The 15,000-nt window shown below is 46.7% G+C and overlaps 2 long non-coding RNA genes and 4 other non-coding genes across 8 annotated transcripts in view; all 6 read left to right on the top strand.

Annotated features, from left to right (window-relative positions):
• The window catches only part of LOC114777809 (U1 spliceosomal RNA), a 164-nt gene extending 88 nt beyond the window's left edge, over positions 1-76 (top strand). Inside the window, exon 1 of the small nuclear RNA XR_003746047.1 lies at positions 1-76. This exon is cut by the window's left edge and continues 88 nt beyond it. This is a non-coding gene — a small nuclear RNA (U1 spliceosomal RNA).
• The window catches only part of LOC114777804 (uncharacterized), a 4,324-nt gene extending 2,578 nt beyond the window's left edge, over positions 1-1,746 (top strand). Inside the window, exons 1-2 of one of the 2 annotated variants that reach the window (XR_003746041.1) lie at positions 1-477; positions 617-1,746. The exon at positions 1-477 is cut by the window's left edge and continues 422 nt beyond it. This is a non-coding gene — a long non-coding RNA (uncharacterized LOC114777804). The remainder of the gene's footprint in view (positions 478-616) is intronic. The other variant, XR_003746040.1, reaches the window with a different exon arrangement.
• Positions 1,747-5,096: 3,350 nt separating this feature from the next.
• Positions 5,097-9,449, top strand: LOC114777803 (uncharacterized). 2 transcript variants are annotated; one of them, XR_003746038.1, is made up of 2 exons: positions 5,097-5,202; positions 8,326-9,449. It is a non-coding gene; the product is annotated as an uncharacterized LOC114777803 (long non-coding RNA). The 2 variants fall into 2 exon arrangements; XR_003746039.1 differs by lacking the exon at positions 5,097-5,202 and adding an exon at positions 7,536-8,175.
• LOC114777812 (U2 spliceosomal RNA) lies at positions 6,979-7,169 on the top strand. Its single transcript, XR_003746050.1, has one exon. It is a non-coding gene; the product is annotated as a U2 spliceosomal RNA (small nuclear RNA).
• On the top strand, positions 7,611-7,774 carry LOC114777806 (U1 spliceosomal RNA). Its single transcript, XR_003746044.1, has one exon. It is a non-coding gene; the product is annotated as a U1 spliceosomal RNA (small nuclear RNA).
• Positions 9,450-14,679: 5,230 nt separating the features above from the next.
• LOC114777811 (U2 spliceosomal RNA) lies at positions 14,680-14,870 on the top strand. The gene has a single exon (XR_003746049.1). It is a non-coding gene; the product is annotated as a U2 spliceosomal RNA (small nuclear RNA).
• The last annotated feature ends 130 nt before the right edge of the window (positions 14,871-15,000 follow it).

Here is a 15,000-nt window from a genome sequence, read left to right as displayed (position 1 = left end):
CTGCGAATTCCCCAAATGTGGGAATCTCGACTGCATAATTTCTGGTAGTGGGGGACTGCGTTCGCGCTCTCCCCTGATCACACGGTCCTAACAGAAACTCTGAAGCGCCGTTGCGTTTACTTCGTGTCTCGTTCGTGTCGTGCTCAGTGTTTTATTACCATCAATTTATAGATCGTCTCCTTCTCTAGCTTCAATTGCTTTGTCTTTTCTACTCTCGCGTGTTGGTTGCTGCCGCTTTTTTCCACAATCGCGACGCTACGTTGTCTGCTGTTAAAACGTGACACTTGACTTGTTGCACACATACATGGCAGTAACGTGCGCTGGTGTGAAGCGTGCCGCTGACGGAGGCTTTTCTCTTTTTCACGACTGCTCTGCTGCGTCCTTTGCCGTCTTTGCTCTTTTTTGGCACGGCCCGTCCTAATGGCAAGCTGGCTATGAAAATCCATTGAGCGTTCTGGGAAGTCCTCCTCAATTAGGGTGTGTGTGTGTGTGTGTGTGTGTTTGTTTGTTTTTGTTTTTTTTTTGCTCTCCTTGACAACATGATGTCCTTAGACATTTTGCCTGACAGTTTTTGTGCTTTTAACACTATTTTATTTGGCCCGTCTTTCTGTTTCAGACTGAGGAAGGGCCTCCGAAAGCTGATTTTCTCAACCGGCAGTGGGCGATGATCACGACCCTCCAGGAAACCCACGACGTGCTCAGATGTAACCGTAGTTTCAACAGCATACGTTAACGCACCCTCAATAATCTTTCATCATACACTGAGAACGTGCGTGGTTACGTCGTGCCTTCTCCGGAGGGGGATTCTCTGTCATTTACACAAGGTGCCGCTGTAACGTCCCGTCACACGGACTCTTCTCGCACCTCCCGTTTGGCAGACGCTATCGCAGCATCGGGGTTCGATCCACCGCGCGGCAAAATGTTTTTTTCTCACAAGCCACCAGAGTGCTCCACCCCTCCTGCCTCCCAAACACGGACTGAAGTGCACCCTGCTCTTTCCACTTCATCGCTGTCTCGGTGATGCGTTATGGACAACACGTTGATTCTCAGGGATTCTGTCCATGTTAAAGTTCAAGTTTTTTTCCTATTGTTTTCACTCTAACTTTTTATATTTGCCTACTCCATGTTAATATGCCTTCTCTGTGTCCTGTTTTTACTGTATCTGGAGCTTTGCCGTCTTGTCGTTCTGTATGCTGGACTGTATAGAGCTAAGATGACAGTAAAGTTTGCTGTTAGTTTCCCAACAAAAGCCGCCTGTGTCGCTAGAAGTGTCGCGATGTATTGCTTTGTCAGTGCGTTGTCCCAGCACTGGTGCAAATGAACAGAATGCACTCCCATGTTGCCGTAGTTTACGCGCTTTACAAGCAGATCCCGTCCATCGTGTCTTCTCACCTCTACTCGGCATCCCACTGGAAACACTAGCAGCAGTCAAGTGAACCACCTCCACCGCTAACATCTGGATCACTGGAAACAAATGCATAAGCCCCGTCCCCGTCCCCCTTCAGGGTTTTGAAGTTACCAATGAAGTTTAAATGACCAAAGTCCAACAGTTTGAAGAGAAGTGTACAATGTAACAGACATCAATTCAAGACCGGACGCCTTTCGTGAAGCCGTCGTCACCACGTGGACCAACGTTCCCACCCTTTTGTCTGTTGCGCCCAGTTTATTTGTGCATTTTGAACCTCTGTGTACATTCTGGTTGTGATCCTCCGCCAGCACAATAAAGCAAATACATGTCATTTTCCATCCGGCCTCAAGACTTGCATTCACTAATCGTGCGATATTTTTCCCGAGAGCTACATTCTTTTGTCCTACAAACACGCTCAATGCAATGAGAGTGTGTCCTCTGCTTTCAACCCATCACCCTTGGTGAGCAGTTGCTAGGAAATAATGACCAGACCTTTATCAGCTCTTTTATAAGCGCAATATAAACACAACGTTTTTCAATATTCTTTGTTGCTGCGCTGATATTTGCTTGTTCTTGGCAGCAGTGGGCAGCCACGAAAGGCGCCCGGGGAGCAGTGTGTGTGTGGACGGCACTCTGATCAAAGGAACCTCAGCGTCACCTTTGATTTGATTTGAGTCTGCATCCTTGCCCACTAGGCCACCACTGCCCCGTTAATAGATCAAAACCCTTTGTAATTATTTAAAGCGTAGCAACTGGCAAGATGGGGACGTCTTGTGGGCCGCCGATGACCGCTGCATTCTCGTACCGGGGATTTTCTCTGAACTAAGCAAAAAAACCTTCAAAGGTCAACCTTTTGGGAGCTTAATGTTCCACGTACAGGGGGAGTTCACACCTAATTCCAGGGGTTCCTTTCATGCTGGGGGTTCTTCTCCCCTAGCTCCACGCTCTGTGCTCTTTCCCTCTATTGTGGCCCACTTTCTTCGAGTTGTTTTTTTGTTTGTTTTTTATGTAACATTGGCGCCATTTTACATACAATATCTCCATGGACCAGTCTGAAGAGCAGCTTCTCCACCAGATGCTGCGTAATGCTGTTCTGTATGTCAGGTAGATCTTTTAACCTTTGACCCAATTGTGCTGATGTATTGCATCGAGCGCCACACGATGGCTCGAGCGCCACACGATGGCAGGCGAGACGTCACTACACGCGGTCGTGGACACTGCAGGGCAAATCATTGGTCCTTCCCTTAACACCTCTACAACAGCCGCTGTGTCAAGAGGGCACGCAGCATCACAAGACACACCCGGGACATCGAGCGTTTCAGATGCTGCCCTCTGGCAGGAGAGTCAGGGCGCCGAGGTCAAGAACAAACAGAACGAGGCACAGTTTTTACAACCAGGCGATCACCCCCCTCGTCTGCTGCTTCTCCTCGCGGAAGTACAGCACCAGATAAGTTGTGGCGCTATAGAGAAAGAGGCACTGGCATTACATCTGGCTCTTCAATATTTCAAAGTTTACATCGGGTTCCACTACTGTCCACCCATCGTAGGCCTCTGGTGTTTCTCACTAGGATGAAGGACACAATCCAACGCATCCTTACAGCGCTGGTCCTTACGTTTACAGGGGTTCGTGCTCTGGAGATCCACTACAAGAGAGGACTGGACAATGTTTTAGCTGATGCATGATCACGTTCCTGTTCACATTTATGTTATTTATGTATTGGCCTTTTTTTGGTGGACGGGGTGTTACGTCCTTTGGGCCATAGAGTGACGTGGGGGGAGGGGGTGTGTGTTCTGTGTGTCTCCCTTTTCGGCCAATCAAGCCATCACACAGGAGCACTCAAGGACAACCCCAGTCGCCAGACGGGGCCCATTGTCGTGGAGCCGGAGGAGGACAGCGAGGAGCGAGTTTGGGTGTTGGAGAGAACTTAGCCAAAAGCCTTTGTTGCGTGTCACAGTGGCCAGTGTTGTTGGTTGTCTTTTTCTTGTGTCAACTGTATAGTCTCTCCTTTTATGGCGTGTTTTCCTGCTGTGGGTTGTACATCTAGGTTTTGGTCGGTTATTCTCTTCTCACTGTAAATAAAAGCACAATATTTCACTTGGGTCTGGTACGTGTGTATTCCCGCCTAACGCATCCCTCTCCTTTGTTGTAAAGTCCCCCAACGAGGATGAGACAATGAGGGACAATTTTTACAACCAGGCAATAGCACTCATTAACTCAAGCATACAGGTACTGTATCTGCTCATTATACTACAATTCATACCTCGTATTCAACTTGTTTTGCACACTCTTGTACATATATATTACAGGTGTGTGCGTGTGTGTGTGTGTGTATATATACACACACATATAGGGTATATATGACATATATATATCTTCATACACACACACACAGTACAGTACAGGCCAAAAGTTTCTCATTCAATGTACTTTTATTTTCATGACCATTTACAGTGGTAGATTCTCACTGAAGGCCTCAAAACTGTGAATGAACACATGTGTAGTTATGTACTTAACAAAAAAAGGTGAACTATCTGAAAACATGTTTTATATTCTAGTTTCTTCAAAGTAGCCACCCTTTGCTCTGATTACTGCTTTGCACACTCTTGGCATTCTCTCGATGAGTTTCAAGAGGTCGTCACCTGAAATGGTTTCCCAACAGTCTTGAAGGAGTTCCCAGAGGTGCTGTTGGCCCCTTTGCCTTCTCTTTGCGGTCCAGCTCACCCCAAACCATCTGGATTGGGTTCAGGTCCGGTGACTGTGGAGGCCAGGTATCCACTTTTTGTTAAGTACATAACTCCACATGCGTTCATTCATGGTTTTGATGCATTCAGTGAGAATCTACTAATGTAATGGGAAGGTGTGTTTAAACCTTTGGCCTGTACTGCGTGTGTGTTTGTGTTTGTCTGTGTGCGTGTGCGTGTCTGTGTATCTGTATGTGTGTGTGTGTGTGTGTGTATATATATATATATATATATACACACACACACACATACAAATAGAACATGCACTGTGTGTATGTTCTATACTATACTTTCATTGTTGTAATACCTTATCATTTTCTATTTGTCAGTCTTGATGATAAATGCTGTAAATTAATAACACTAAATATGTTTACATTTAAACTTAAACACACACACACCTTCACTCGTGCGTGATCCGTGGTGCCCTCTTGAGAATCGATCCGTCCCCGGGGTCCGGGTATGAGGTCACAGTACTGGTAGTCATGGACAAAAATGTATACTACTACAAAATTGCAGACTGGCTTTAATATTCCCTAATATTCCTTCACCAAGCTACACGTTCCAGGGAAATTACAGCTGCTCTCAAACTCGTTTTATATTTTATTCGAATACTTAATGTGACTCAAAGTCAAAGTGAACTTTATTCTCACCATATACAAGTACAGAGAGACGAGTTTGTGAAGCTTCAAGGATTCACACTGTGCAAAAAGACACGATGTGAATAAATGCTTCAATGCAAAAGTCTGTAACGTTTGCTCACGTTGTTGCGCCTTTCAGATTTGATTTTAAATTATGTAAATACTTTAGCGCTGAATCCACACGCTCTAATAGGGGGCACGTCGAATACAAACAACAGCACTTTACGACAATTGTTGACGGCACCGTCGGTCCCCCCCAAAAAATTCGCGCTCCGTTCTGCAGGGGGGCGGGGCTATCTTGCTGGCCTCAGCCAGTCAGGTCTCTTACGTCACCAGCCCCCCCCCCCCGCCTTGTACGGTCTTCAGCGCGCTTTTCCCGTGCTCCGTCAGTTCAGGAGAAGACGGACATTCAAGGTATGTGCTTCCAAATTGAAAAATGAACAAAAACGGATATATGAGCCGAGTAGTTTGTGTCGGCGGACAAGAAAACCTTTAGTCGCGATGTTGTGTGCTTTTGAAGTTAATTCAAATTCAAACGCGCGTTACCTGTCTGTGTTTGGGTGGTAGTTGCCTAGTGGGTAAGACACTTGCCTGTGAACCAAGAAACCCAGGTTCAAATCCCACTTACTGCCATTGTGTCCCTGGGCAAGACACTTAACCTTAAGTTGCTCCGGGGAGACTGTCCCTGTAACTACTGATTGAAAGTCGCTCTTGATAAGGGTGTCTGATAAATGCTGTAAATGTAAATATAAAATGCTAGGCCACTACTGGAGATTAGGCCCGACGGTTTAGTTTCGCAGTACAAGTTTTTCTTTGATTTATTTGTTAGGTAGGTCGCGTTCAGTTCTAGTCGTTAAATTATCACCGTGATTTACAGATGAAATCGGATACTTGATAAACGTAGTCTAGGGTGTCTAGGCGTGATTTTTGCGGGCAGTCGCTGTGTTATTGCCGATCTGTACATTCGGCCCCGCTGACTGCTCGTTGCCCCCCTTCCCCCGTAATGTTAGACCAACAATTACGCCCTTGGTTTGGCTTCATGGGCGTAATTGTTGGTCTAAGTATTACGTGTTCGCTTGTCTGCCCCGGCCGGTCCACGTTGTGCTTTTATGGTGACACTATAGTTTGTTGCGTCGAGTGCCCATTGCGCATGCGCAGACCGGATCCGGCAGAGGGAACGTTACACGTTTCGTTTTGGGTCTTTTTGTGTGATCCAGATCCATATTCTTATTCTAGGGGTTTAAAATGTTCAAATTCTCTGGGTTTCTCTGGGCTGTTGCAAGGTGGGTCGTGTTTAATGTGTGTGTGTGTGTGTGTGTGCGTGTGCGTGTGTGTGTGTAGTTTTTTCTCTTGAACTATGGTGTAGGTTTAGTTTGAAGTAGAGCTGAAAGGTTGCCGGTTCAAATCCGAAGGTGCCACTGACCAAAGTACCATCCCCACACACCGCTTTCATGGCTGCTCACTAAAGTGAAGGGTAGAGGACACGTTTCGTTGTGTGCACCGTGTGCTGTGCTGCAGTATGTCACGTTGACAATCCTTTAATTATTGTTTTGTGCACAAAGTGGACACAAAATTTGTTTTAATGTCTCTCTCTCTCTCTCTCTCTCTCTCTCTCTCTCTCTCTCAATTGTTTCTTATCAAAAGTGACAAACACACATTCCAACATTTTGGAATGTTACGTGATTCTTATGGACATTGTTGTGTGGCGCAATTTTGGATGTTACGTCTCATTTCAATGTTTCTTCAAGGCGTCTCGCACTTGGTCGGATGTGTAATGCAGGATTCTACCTCTAGGTGGAGAAACGAGACTTTTATGGATTAAAAGTGCAAAACGCGCCCTGCACGTTTTGTGTTGTGTGGTATTTTCCGCGGAGTTCTCGAGATTTGCTGTTTTAATTTAGTCGCTTCCTCCCAGCAGCGTTCGGCATCACGTTGAAAGACTTCACCGTTTCTATGTAATGTGATTGGTCGGTGGCCTTATTTAATGTTAATTTTGCCCAGTCTGTGGTTTTAGTAGTGGATTGTCGCAAGGCGCTTGTTCTTTTCATCTTCATGAAGTGGCGAAGTTGGTCACACTAGAACCCGTGCGACGTGTCTCGTCCGTTGTTACAATGGCGCTCAAGTCAGGATCCCTGTTGCTGTGAAGTGTGTGTTCGAGGAAGATGCCCCTGACGCTGAGCGCCGTCGAGCATCGCTTCTCGGCCTTTTGGCTAAGATCAAGTGTAGTATCTGTTCTTATCAGTTTAATATCTGATACGTCCCCTACCCGGGGACCATATATTAAATTGATTTTTGGAACAGGGAGATGGAACAGGGGCTTGCTCCGTCCACTCCACGCATCGACCTGGTATTGCAGTACCTCCAGGAACGGTGCACTCCTCCCTCTTGCGGTCCCAAATGAAATGACACCCTGATGCTTCTCAGAGTTACGTCGTGACAAGGTTCTCCTGGGCCGAGTCTCTCTCTCTCTCTCTCTCTCTCTCTCTCTCTGTCTCTCTCTCTCTCTCTCTCTGTGTGTGTTGTTCTCCGTCCAGTCGGTGCCGATTCGCTTGTCGTCGCTAGAATACAATCGCCGCAACGTTTTCAGCGCGACGCTGCTCTTTATTCTGTGCTGATAATCTGCGCTTGTTAATTGTACAAACGCGATGCCTTTTCACTCTTGAATGTATTATGGGATGGGTCACGTGTTGTTTCTTCGACAGCTCGCCACCTAAGGCCGTGTTGTGTCGAGGCTCCGCTGCTGGAGCGGCGCTGCTTTTGTGCACCGTCCCGGCGACGCGTGTCTGCGTGGATGGCGGCGCCTGTGTGACCGTCCTGAACTCATACTTACCTGGCAGGGGAGATACCGTGATCAAGAAGGCGGTTCACCCAGGGCGAGGCTCAGCCATTGCACTCCGGCTGTGCTGACCCCTGCGAATTCCCCAAATGTGGGAATCTCGACTGCATAATTTCTGGTAGTGGGGGACTGCGTTCGCGCTCTCCCCTGATCACACGGTCCTAACAGAAACTCTGAAGCGCCGTTGCGTTTACTTCGTGTCTCGTTCGTGTCGTGCTCAGTGTTTTATTACCATCAATTTATAGATCGTCTCCTTCTCTAGCTTCAATTGCTTTGTCTTTTCTACTCTCGCGTGTTGGTTGCTGCCGCTTTTTTCCACAATCGCGACGCTACGTTGTCTGCTGTTAAAACGTGACACTTGACTTGTTGCACACATACATGGCAGTAACGTGCGCTGGTGTGAAGCGTGCCGCTGACGGAGGCTTTTCTCTTTTTCACGACTGCTCTGCTGCGTCCTTTGCAGTCTTTGCTCTTTTTTGGCACGGCCCGTCCTAATGGCAAGCTGGCTATGAAAATCCATTGAGCGTTCTGGGAAGTCCTCCTCAATTAGGGTGTGTGTGTGTGTGTGTGTGTGTGTGTGTGTGTTTGTTTGTTTTTTGTTTTTTTTTTGCTCTCCTTGACAACATGATGTCCTTAGACATTTTGCCTGACAGTTTTTGTGCTTTTAACACTATTTTATTTGGCCCGTCTTTCTGTTTCAGACTGAGGAAGGGCCTCCGAAAGCTGATTTTCTCAACCGGCAGTGGGCGATGATCACGACCCTCCAGGAAACCCACGACGTGCTCAGATGTAACCGTAGTTTCAACAGCATACGTTAACGCACCCTCAATAATCTTTCATCATACACTGAGAACGTGCGTGGTTACGTCGTGCCTTCTCCGGAGGGGGATTCTCTGTCATTTACACAAGGTGCCGCTGTAACGTCCCGTCACACGGACTCTTCTCGCTCCTCCCGTTTGGCAGACGCTATCGCAGCATCGGGGTTCGATCCACCGCGCGGCAAAATGTTTTTTTCTCACAAGCCACCAGAGTGCTCCACCCCTCCTGCCTCCCAAACACGGACTGAAGTGCACCCTGCTCTTTCCACTTCATCGCTGTCTCGGTGATGCGCTATGGACAACACGTTGATTCTCAGGGATTCTGTCCATGTTAAAGTTCAAGTTTTTTTCCTATTGTTTTCACTCTAACTTTTTATATTTGCCTACTCCATGTTAATATGCCTTCTCTGTGTCCTGTTTTTACTGTATCTGGAGCTTTGCCGTCTTGTCGTTCTGTATGCTGGACTGTATAGAGCTAAGATGACAGTAAAGTTTGCTGTTAGTTTCCCAACAAAAGCCGCCTGTGTCGCTAGAAGTGTCGCGATGTATTGCTTTGTCAGTGCGTTGTCCCAGCAGTGGTGCAAATGAACAGAATGCACTCCCATGTTGCCGTAGTTTACGCGCTTTACAAGCAGATCCCGTCCATCGTGTCTTCTCACCTCTACTCGGCATCCCACTGGAAACACTAGCAGCAGTCAAGTGAACCACCTCCACCGCTAACATCTGGATCACTGGAAACAAATGCATAAGCCCCGTCCCCCTTCAGGGTTTTGAAGTTACCAATGAAGTTTAAATGACCAAAGTCCAACAGTTTGAAGAGAAGTGTACAATGTAACAGACATCAATTCAAGACCGGACGCCTTTCGTGAAGCCGTCGTCACCACGTGGACCAACGTTCCCACCCTTTTGTCTGTTGCGCCCAGTTTATTTGTGCATTTTGAACCTCTGTGTACATTCTGGTTGTGATCCTCCGCCAGCACAATAAAGCAAATACATGTCATTTTCCATCCGGCCTCAAGACTTGCATTCACTAATCGTGCGATATTTTTCCCGAGAGCTACATTCTTTTGTCCTACAAACACGCTCAATGCAATGAGAGTGTGTCCTCTGCTTTCAACCCATCACCCTTGGTGAGCAGTTGCTAGGAAATAATGACCAGACCTTTATCAGCTCTTTTATAAGCGCAATATAAACACAACGTTTTTCAATATTCTTTGTTGCTGCGCTGATATTTGCTTGTTCTTGGCAGCAGTGGGCAGCCACGAAAGGCGCCCGGGGAGCAGTGTGTGTGTGGACGGCACTCTGATCAAAGGAACCTCAGCGTCACCTTTGATTTGATTTGAGTCTGCATCCTTGCCCACTAGGCCACCACTGCCCCGTTAATAGATCAAAACCCTTTGTAATTATTTAAAGCGTAGCAACTGGCAAGATGGGGACGTCTTGTGGGCCGCCGATGACCGCTGCATTCTCGTACCGGGGATTTTCTCTGAACTAAGCAAAAAAACCTTCAAAGGTCAACCTTTTGGGAGCTTAATGTTCCACGTACAGGGGGAGTTCACACCTAATTCCAGGGGTTCCTTTCATGCTGGGGGTTCTTCTCCCCTAGCTCCACGCTCTGTGCTCTTTCCCTCTATTGTGGCCCACTTTCTTCGAGTTGTTTTTTTGTTTGTTTTTTATGTAACATTGGCGCCATTTTACATACAATATCTCCATGGACCAGTCTGAAGAGCAGCTTCTCCACCAGATGCTGCGTAATGCTGTTCTGTATGTCAGGTAGATATTTTAACCTTTGACCCAATTGTGCTGATGTATTGCATCGAGCGCCACACGATGGCTCGAGCGCCACACGATGGCAGGCGAGACGTCACTACACGCGGTCGTGGACACTGCAGGGCAAATCATTGGTCCTTCCCTTAACACCTCTACAACAGCCGCTGTGTCAAGAGGGCACGCAGCATCACAAGACACACCCGGGACATCGAGCGTTTCAGATGCTGCCCTCTGGCAGGAGAGTCAGGGCGCTGAGGTCAAGAACAAACAGAACGAGGCACAGTTTTTACAACCAGGCGATCACCCCCCTCGTCTGCTGCTTCTCCTCGCGGAAGTACAGCACCAGATAAGTTATGGCGCTATAGAGAAAGAGGCACTGGCATTACATCTGGCTCTTCAATATTTCAAAGTTTACATCGGGTTCCACTACTGTCCACCCATCGTAGGCCTCTGGCGTTTCTCACTAGGATGAAGGACACAATCCAACGCATCCTTACAGCGCTGGTCCTTACGTTTACAGGGGTTCGTGCTCTGGAGATCCACTACAAGAGAGGACTGGACAATGTTTTAGCTGATGCATGATCACGTTCCTGTTCACATTTATGTTATTTATGTATTGGCCTTTTTTTGGTGGACGGGGTGTTACGTCCTTTGGGCCATAGAGTGACGTGGGGGGAGGGGGGGTGTTCTGTGTGTCTCCCTTTTCGGCCAATCAAGCCATCACACAGGAGCACTCAAGGACAACCCCAGTCGCCAGACGGGGCCCATTGTCGTGGAGCCGGAGGAGGACAGCGAGGAGCGAGTTTGGGTGTTGGAGAGAACTTAGCCAAAAGCCTTTGTTGCGTGTCACAGTGGCCAGTGTTGTTGGTTGTCTTTTTCTTGTGTCAACTGTATAGTCTCTCCTTTTATGGCGTGTTTTCCTGCTGTGGGTTGTACATCTAGGTTTTGGTCGGTTATTCTCTTCTCACTGTAAATAAAAGCACAATATTTCACTTGGGTCTGGTACGTGTGTATTCCCGCCTAACGCATCCCTCTCCTTTGTTGTAAAGTCCCCCAACGAGGATGAGACAATGAGGGACAATTTTTACAACCAGGCAATAGCACTCATTAACTCAAGCATACAGGTACTGTATCTGCTCATTATACTACAATTCATACCTCGTATTCAACTTGTTTTGCACACTCTTGTACATATATATTACAGGTGTGTGCGTGTGTGTGTGTGTGTATATATACACACACATATAGGGTATATATGACATATATATATCTTCATACACACACACACAGTACAGTACAGGCCAAAAGTTTCTCATTCAATGTACTTTTATTTTCATGACCATTTACAGTGGTAGATTCTCACTGAAGGCCTCAAAACTGTGAATGAACACATGTGTAGTTATGTACTTAACAAAAAAAGGTGAACTATCTGAAAACATGTTTTATATTCTAGTTTCTTCAAAATAGCCACCCTTTGCTCTGATTACTGCTTTGCACACTCTTGGCATTCTCTCGATGAGCTTCAAGAGGTCGTCACCTGAAATGGTTTCCCAACAGTCTTGAAGGAGTTCCCAGAGGTGCTGTTGGCCCCTTTGCCTTCTCTTTGCGGTCCAGCTCACCCCAAACCATCTCGATTGGGTTCAGGTCCGGTGACTGTGGAGGCCAGGTATCCACTTTTTGTTAAGTACATAACTCCACATGCGTTCATTCATGGTTTTGATGCATTCAGTGAGAATCTACTAATGTAATGGGAAGGTGTGTTTAAACCTTTGGCCTGTACTGCGTGTGTGTTTGTGTTTGTCTGTGTGCGTGTGCGTGTATCTGTATGTGTGTGTGTGTGTGTGTGTGTATATATATATATATATACACACACACACACATACAAATAGAACATGCACTGTGTGTATGTTCTATACTATACTTTCATTGTTGTAATACCTTATCATTTTCTATTTGTCAGTCTTGATGATAAATGCTGTAAATTAATAACACTAAATATGTTTACATTTAAACTTAAACACACACACACACACCTTCACTCGTGCGTGATCCGTGGTGCCCTCTTGAGAATCGATCCGTCCCCGGGGTCCGGGTATGAGGTCACAGTACTGGTAGTCATGGACAAAAATGTATACTACTACAAAATTGCAGACTGGCTTTAATATTCCCTAATATTCCTTCACCAAGCTACACGTTCCAGGGAAATTACAGCTGCTCTCAAACTCGTTTTATATTTTATTCGAATACTTAATGTGACTCAAAGTCAAAGTGAACTTTATTCTCACCATATACAAGTACAGAGAGACGAGTTTGTGAAGCTTCAAGGATTCACACTGTGCAAAAAGACACGATGTGAATAAATGCTTCAATGCAAAAGTCTGTAACGTTTGCTCACGTTGTTGCGCCTTTCAGATTTGATTTTAAATTATGTAAATACTTTAGCGCTGAATCCACACGCTCTAATAGGGGGCACGTCGAATACAAACAACAGCACTTTACGACAATTGTTGACGGCACCGTCGGTCCCCCCCAAAAAATTCGCGCTCCGTTCTGCAGGGGGGCGGGGCTATCTTGCTGGCCTCAGCCAGTCAGGTCTCTTACGTCACCAGCCCCCCCCCCCGCCCGCCTTGTACGGTCTTCAGCGCGCTTTTCCCGTGCTCCGTCAGTTCAGGAGAAGACGGACATTCAAGGTATGTGCTTCCAAATTGAAAAATGAACAAAAACGGATATATGAGCCGAGTAGTTTGTGTCGGCGGACAAGAAAACCTTTAGTCGCGATGTTGTGTGCTTTTGAAGTTAATTCAAATTCAAACGCGCGTTACCTGTCTGTGTTTGGGTGGTAGTTGCCTAGTGGGTAAGACACTTGCCTGTGAACCAAGAAACCCAGGTTCAAATCCCACTTACTGCCATTGTGTCCCTGGGCAAGACACTTAACCTTAAGTTGCTCCGGGGAGACTGTCCCTGTAACTACTGATTGAAAGTCGCTCTTGATAAGGGTGTCTGATAAATGCTGTAAATGTAAATATAAAATGCTAGGCCACTACTGGAGATTAGGCCCGACGGTTTAGTTTCGCAGTACAAGTTTTTCTTTGATTTATTTGTTAGGTAGGTCGCGTTCAGTTCTAGTCGTTAAATTATCACCGTGATTTACAGATGAAATCGGATACTTGATAAACGTAGTCTAGGGTGTCTAGGCGTGATTTTTGCGGGCAGTCGCTGTGTTATTGCCGATCTGTACATTCGGCCCCGCTGACTGCTCGTTGCCCCCCTTCCCCCGTAATGTTAGACCAACAATTACGCCCTTGGTTTGGCTTCATGGGCGACTTCGACTGAGTTCTGGCCTTCTAAGTATTACGTGTTCGCTTGTCTGCCCCGGCCGGTCCACGTTGTGCTTTTATGGTGACACTATAGTTTGTTGCGTCGAGTGCCCATTGCGCATGCGCAGACCGGATCCGGCAGAGGGAACGTTACACGTTTCGTTTTGGGTCTTTTTGTGTGATCCAGATCCATATTCTTATTCTAGGGGTTTAAAATGTTCAAATTCTCTGGGTTTCTCTGGGCTGTTGCAAGGTGGGTCGTGTTTAATGTGTGTGTGTGTGTGTGTGCGTGTGCGTGTGTGTGTAGTTTTTTCTCTTGAACTATGGTGTAGGTTTAGTTTGAAGTAGAGCTGAAAGGTTGCCGGTTCAAATCCGAAGGTGCCACTGACCAAAGTACCATCCCCACACACCGCTTTCATGGCTGCTCACTAAAGTGAAGGGTAGAGGACACGTTTCGTTGTGTGCACCGTGTGCTGTGCTGCAGTATGTCACGTTGACAATCCTTTAATTATTGTTTTGTGCACAAAGTGGACACAAAATTTGTTTTAATGTCTCTCTCTCTCTCTCTCTCTCTCTCTCTCTCTCAATTGTTTCTTATCAAAAGTGACAAACACACATTCCAACATTTTGGAATGTTACGTGATTCTTATGGACATTGTTGTGTGGCGCAGTTTTGGATGTTAAGTCTCATTTCAATGTTTCTTCAAGGCGTCTCGCACTTGGTCGGATGTGTAATGCAGGATTCTACCTCTAGGTGGAGAAACGAGACTTTTATGGATTAAAAGTGCAAAACGCGCCCTGCACGTTTTGTGTTGTGTGGTATTTTCCGCGGAGTTCTCGAGATTTGCTGTTTTAATTTAGTCGCTTCCTCCCAGCAGCGCTCGGCATCACGTTGAAAGACTTCACCGTTTCTATGTAATGTGATTGGTCGGTGGCCTTATTTAATGTTAATTTTGCCCAGTCTGTGGTTTTAGTAGTGGATTGTCGCAAGGCGCTTGTTCTTTTCATCTTCATGAAGTGGCGAAGTTGGTCACACTAGAACCCGTGCGACGTGTCTCGTCCGTTGTTACAATGGCGCTCAAGTCAGGATCCCTGTTGCTGTGAAGTGTGTGTTCGAGGAAGATGCCCCTGACGCTGAGCGCCGTCGAGCATCGCTTCTCGGCCTTTTGGCTAAGATCAAGTGTAGTATCTGTTCTTATCAGTTTAATATCTGATACGTCCCCTACCCGGGGACCATATATTAAATTGATTTTTGGAACAGGGAGATGGAACAGGGGCTTGCTCCGTCCACTCCACGCATCGACCTGGTATTGCAGTACCTCCAGGAACGGTGCACTCCTCCCTCTTGCGGTCCCAAGTGAAATGACACCCTGATGCTTCTCAGAGTTACGTCGTGACAAGGTTCTCCTGGGCCGAGTCTCTCTCTCTCTCTCTCTCTCTCTCTCTCTCTCTCTCTCTCTCCTCCCTCCTC

Source organism: Denticeps clupeoides, unplaced genomic scaffold, assembly GCF_900700375.1.
Source record: "Denticeps clupeoides unplaced genomic scaffold, fDenClu1.1, whole genome shotgun sequence".
Classification (NCBI taxonomy): Eukaryota; Metazoa; Chordata; class Actinopteri; order Clupeiformes; family Denticipitidae; genus Denticeps; species Denticeps clupeoides.
Note: the sequence above shows the minus strand (reverse complement) of the source record. Positions and strands in the feature narration are given on the sequence as shown.